Source organism: Rhipicephalus sanguineus, unplaced genomic scaffold, assembly GCF_013339695.2.
Source record: "Rhipicephalus sanguineus isolate Rsan-2018 unplaced genomic scaffold, BIME_Rsan_1.4 Seq295, whole genome shotgun sequence".
NCBI classification, from domain to species: domain Eukaryota; kingdom Metazoa; phylum Arthropoda; class Arachnida; order Ixodida; family Ixodidae; genus Rhipicephalus; species Rhipicephalus sanguineus.
Window position 1 is genome coordinate 49,340 of NW_023614959.1, and position 6,356 is coordinate 55,695.

Consider the following 6,356-nt stretch of genomic DNA (forward strand, 5'->3'; position numbering starts at 1 on the left):
ACTGTACACAATAAAAAGAATAAATAAGAGCCAAATATACAAGTAAGGGCTGACAGATGCTGAGATTGGTCAGCTGATTTCAGGGGATCCTACTGGCTGCTAGACAGTTTTTTGTCTAAATGAATGGCGCTTTATAATCTGCCCCGCCCAGTTTAAATATATTGCCTCTTTATTCACATATGAAGCGGCTACGCATTTATTAGGACGGCACAATGTTGACAGCTCACTAAATGTTTTGCCACCTTTGGCAGGAAAAGAAGCAGAACATGCTATCGGCCATGAGCATACCAGACGGGATTTGGCTTCTTAACCAGAAGCGTCGAGAGTGGAGGATATTCAATCAACTGCGCCGCACTATTGCAGACTGCGGTTAGAAAGAAGGCAATATCCACTTTCTTCATCCAAAATTAGGCATGGAAGAGCCTACCACCCTCCGAAGACTACAAAGGGACATTTGTGTGCACCGAATTACTGTGGATGGAATGAACTGCAGAAACTTCGCATACCTATGGCCGATATAGTGGTGTACCGGGTGCTGTCCAAAACAAGGCGTTGTGAAGGAACCCCACAGCGCGAGACAAACAATGAAGACGAAGTTTTCTAGGTCCAAGTAAAAGAATAAGTTTAATGACGTCACTTATGACGTTTCGCATGTGCTGTCAAACGTTGCCCTGGCACCTGCCACTTATCCGCCAAGACTGTACAATGCTAGGCAACATTTAGCCAACACTGGGAATCATTACACAGATGAACCAGCCGTTGGGATACAGGGTTCGTTTTGTGAGAGAAACTATGGTACATCTCATTACATTATACGTCTTCCGAGGTAACTTACGTCATACATATTGCTACGCCCGCTTGTTTTATTTGATATATTCGGGTTTGACCAGCAGGGACGGTTATCAACGCTTCGACGCTGGCCGCGCCGCAGTGTCGAGAAGCTCGCGATTGTAGTAGATCGTTTGTTAAAATTGCGCGCAGGACCGAATAGTCTAGATTATTCCAGAGCTTGCGCGACCACCAGGATAAGACTGGAAAGTTCGATGCGTGATGTATAAAAGACGGGCGTGTGCCAGCCATGAGCAGTTTATCAACGGCTGACGCCCTGTTCGCCGCTATGAGTGTACAGCGTGTATTGCTGTAGTAGAGTTTTCATTTGCCGGCCACAAGTTCGGCCAAAGAAACAGTTTCACCTCGAACACGCCTTCTGTTGTGTTCGTCGACGTCACGGCCACGTGACTCTGGTGGAGGTGCTGCCTCGTTCATGTACCGGACGGCCCCGCCAAGCCGTGACCCTGCCCACGTCGCGAACAAGACAACCGATACCATCAGCGAAAGTCGAGCCAGCCGCAGACTGAAAGGACTACCCCTCCATACGGACCCCTACCGGACAAGCCAAGAGCCACGGCGACGAAGACAACAAGCACAATGACGGCCGCAGTGTCCCCTGCAGCGATAGTGAGGCAGCCGCACGGAGCCGCCGATATTCCCTGGTTCACCATGTGAAGACCCCGATATCTGGCTGGAGACGTTTGAGAGGGTCTCTTCATTTAACAAGTGGAACTCTGACGACGACAACCTCCGCCACGTGTACTTTTACCTGGAAGACGCAGGGAGGACCTGGTAACGAGAATCGGGAGTCCGCACTCCGTCCCTGGGACCTCATTCGCGGCAATTTTTTGTTTGGCGACGTTCACAAGCGTCGTCCGAAAAGAAAGGGCCGCGGCCTTATTGGAGACACAGGCACAACACCCGAACGAAAACATGGCCTACTGTTCCGCCACGCTGACCCCGACATGCTCGTGGAGAAGAAAGTCCGCTTCCTCGTGCGAGGAGTCAAGCAAGAACTCTTTGCTGGGCTGATGTGTAACCCGCACAAGACCGTCCAGGAATTCCTGAAGGAAGCGACAGCGATCGAGAAGACACTGAAAATGCGTACGAGGCAGTAGAACCGCCACATTCCTACGACGACCTACGGCGAGGTTCAGGCGCTGCAGATGTGATGACCTGCGTGACACCATCAGAGGCCATCGTTGCGGGAGGAGCTGCGTAAATTGTTACCCCCTTCCAGCCTCAGTGGACCCGATCGGCCACGCGTACGCCAGGAAATCCAGCTATTTCTGGGAGCAAACCTGAATCAGTGCAGCCTGAGCCACAAGCTATGAGCTACGCTGCCCTGCAGGCCCGCCGTAACGCGCCCCCTCACCGCCGACGTGGAGGACGCCGCACCACCGCAGTCCCGCCGCCGGACACCACCGCCGCCACCACCAACGTCATACCGCCCGCCACCGGCCAGCGATACACGCCGAGGAAGACCGACGTTTGACGCCCCCCGCCCACCGCCCACTTTGCTTACCATTGCGGAGAGCTGGCCACACCTACCGCCGGTTCCAGTACAGACAGATGGATTGCGGGGTTCGCCATTGTACGGTGCCGCGTCCACAGCAGGGTGAACGACCACGCGACATCGGCCGACTACTTCGCAGGAGCGCAGTGAACACCCCGACAACCTTTCCTTTCCGCCATCGCCAGGCCGCTACGTCTCTCTCCAATGCCGACCATAGACTGGCCAACCTCGGGGCCGGTCACCTAGCCCGTATCCGGAAAACTAAGGGCAGTAAATCGATGGAGGTGCGGTTGCTGTACGGCGAAATACTGAAGATCCTCCGCTGGCCGACGACGACGCCACGACGAAACCTTCAGGGCACGACGTGAACCAGAGAAGCTCGGACGACAAAACCTCGCGGAGAGATGTAGACCTGACAACGCAAACGGGCAGCAGCGGAACAAACCGGCGTAGCCGTGACCCTACGCCACGACCTAACTGTAACGCGAGACGACGAACTAGCGACCTCGACCTTCTTATCGATGGCCACAGCGTCACGCGCTCGTAGACACCAGAGCCGACTATTGTGCCATCAGCTTATCGTTCGCCACGAAGCTGAAGAAAGTTAGGCAGCCTGGAAGGCCCCGAATACCGACAGCTTGAGGTCGTCTAGTAACGCCGGAGGGAATCTGCACAGTGCGACTCACCATTAACAACCGGATTTATCCCGCGAACTTCGTAGTCCTGCACTGTTGCTCGAGAGATGTCATTCGTATGGACTTCTCAAGCCTTCATGGTGCAGTCATCGATCTGAGATCCAAGTCGATAACACTATCCACAGAAAAAGCACTACCGCCGTACACGCCGCCTGGGAAGCACGCCTTGAATGTGCTGGAAGGCCAGGTCACCATTCCCTCTCGCTCCAGCGTCATTTCTGTCGGCACTCAGAAATCAGCAGACCTGGAAGGCCTCGTTGAGGGCGATCAGCACCTTCTTCAGAACCGTCAGATTTGCGTCGCACGAGGCATAGCCGAGCTGCGCGACGGCAAAGCAAAGGTAGTGCTGACAAACATCAGCCACGAATATAGGCACCTCAATATAGGTACGACGGTCGCCTAGATCGACGAATTCATGGACGCCAGCAATGCTTTCGTCCTCTTCGATGCTACCGAACCTGCTTTGCAGGATGGAGGTCTCCAAAGAGATTTCGACGGGAACCCGAGCCTCCGAAGCACAAGCAAGACCAGCTTAAAGCCCTGCTCCTGCAATTCAAGGACTGCTTCTCGTCGTCGTCAACAATTCGACAGACCTCAGTCGCGAAACATCGCATCTTAACAGAGCAAGGTGCCGGACCAGTCCATGAGAGCCCGTACCGAGTTTCGACGCGAGAATGCGGGGCCGTTAAGAAACAGGCCGAGGAAATGCTATGCGACGACATCATCCAGCTGTCGAAGAGTCCGTGGGCATCCCCCTGGTGCTAGTGAAGAAGAAGGATGGGACTCTACGTTTTTGCGTTGAATATTGTCGCCTGAACAAAGTCACGAAGAAGGACATGTGTCCCTTTCCCGGATAGACGACGCTCTGGATCGACTACACAAAGCAAATTACTTTTCGTCGATGGACTTCAAGACCGGTTACTGGCAAATAGAATTCGACGAGAGAGACCGTGAAAAGACTGCCGTTATAACAGCAGACGGCCTGTTCGAGTTCAAGGTCATGCCCTTTGGTCTTTGCTCGGCACCTGCGACTTTTCAACGGATTATGGATACAGTACTGGCCGGCTTGAAGTGGCAGACGTGCCTCGTGTACTTGGACGACGTCGTTGTGTTTTCCTCAAACTTCGACGAACACCTTCGGCGCCTTGAAACTATACTTCAAGCAATCAAGACCTCCGGACTCAACCTGATGCCTAAAAAGTACCGCTTCGCGTACGAGGAGCTCTTGTTTTTGGGTCACGTGATCAGCAAGGATGGCGTTAGCCCGGAGCCGCGGAAAACAGCTGCCATCGCTGCCTTCCCGCCACCCACCGACAAGAAGGCCGTACGCCGTTTTCTCGGCTTGTGCGCGTACTACAGACGCTTCGTCAAGGAATTTTCACGGATAGCCGAGCGGATAACGCACCTCACCAAGACCGACGTGCCATTAAAGTGGGAAACGGCGCAAATAGAAGCATTTCAAAAATTGAAACGACACCTTCAGATGCCTCCGACACTAGCGCATTTCGACGAATACGCCGATACGGAAATCCACACCGACGCAAGCAGCGTAGGACTCGGCGCCGTCCTTGTGCAGAAGACTGACGGGCTAGACAGGGTTATGCTAGCCGGTCGCTATCAAATGTCGAAATCAACTATTCCACGACAGAAAAAGAGTGCCTGGCCATCATCTGGGCTACATCCAAGTTTCGCCCCTACCTCTACGGCCGGCCCTTCGAAGTTGTTAGCGACCACCACGCCTTGAGTTGGCTAGCTAAGTTAAAGGACCCTTCAGGTCGCCTCGCACGGTGGGGCCTACGACTTCAAGGAATGGACATTACCGTCGTTTACCAGTCCGGAAGAAAGCGCTCCGACGCTGACTTCCTATCTCACGACCCAGTCGACACACCGCCGCAGGACGACCAGGAGGATGACTGCTTCTTGAGAACCACAAGTGCCGACGACTTCGCCGAACGACAGCGGACGGACCCAGAACTCACGGGCCTTGTGGAATACCTCGAGGGCAGAACCACCGTTGTTCCAAAGGTATTCACGTGGGGACCAACGTTATTTTTCTTGCGCAACGGTGTTCTCCTAAAGAAGAACTTCTCGCCGCTTCTAGCCGATTGCCTTCTCGTGGTGCCCTCGACATTGCGACCAGAGGTGCTCCAGGCTCTGCACGACGACCGACGTCTGAACACCTGGGTGTTTCTCGCACGCTCGCAAGAAAAACGCCAGGCCTGCGCGGAAAGCGCACATAGCATCATCATCATCATCATCATCATCATCATCATCATCATCATCATCATCATCATCATAATCAATTTATGACCCTTAGGGCCCCTTAGGGGCATTTCATAAGGGGGAGAATATTTCTAAATACAAAAAACAAAAAAATAAAAAAGTAGAAATACACGAGCAATACTTTGCAGGATTCGAGAACAGACGCACAGAAAATGTACTTATACAATTATATTTAGAGCCTGTTATAACTCTCTTGTGGCTACTAATACAAGTGCATCAACAACGTACCCACTACGCCACAAATCATAATTTTTGGGAAGTTGGGAAGCACCCACCACGAGATTATTCGTCATTCTGCGGAGAAGCGAGGGTACCATCTGCAAGGCATTATGTGCGTTTGTTGATGCGACGGTGATGACGATGAAGAATTATGGCTGAACCCTTTGTAATGGGTTGGAAGCTTTGAACGACCCACTAGTTACGTAATTCATATGTGTGACGCCCGGTCGTTATTTAACTGTCCCACCACGCTTTATAACATACGTTAACCGGAGACACGGAGAGCGAGAGAGAGAGAGGGAATCAACTTTATTCAGAGCCTGAAGAAATGGATCATGGGAAGTTATGGGCTTCCTTGGCAACCAAACCTCGGCTTGCTTGCTTGTTCCTTATATGTGGCTCGTACCCACTTTGCTTGCCCAATTCCTGTGGCACGCACTCGTTCGCGCAGTTACGTCGCCGTCGGCGGTGTGACCGCGAGAACGAGAATTAAAAAAAAATTAAATGGCATTTTAAACCACACGTATTTCTTTCTAAATGCCTATACCTAACAGGGACCGCAACACTGTCAACTTTCACAGGACACACGGTCCGCACTCGCCATTGCGTTTTATATGTCAGGCCATCGTCATCCAATGCAGGGCTCAGGCCTCTCCGTTTTCGCCAGTCAACCCGGTCCTGCGCCTCCTGCACTCACGCGTTGTCGCCGCAAACTTCTTAATCTCATCTACCCATCTAACATGTTGCTTCACCCTCACGGCCTTGCCATCGCTTAGAATCCATTCAGTCATTGTTATTGAACAGCGGTTATC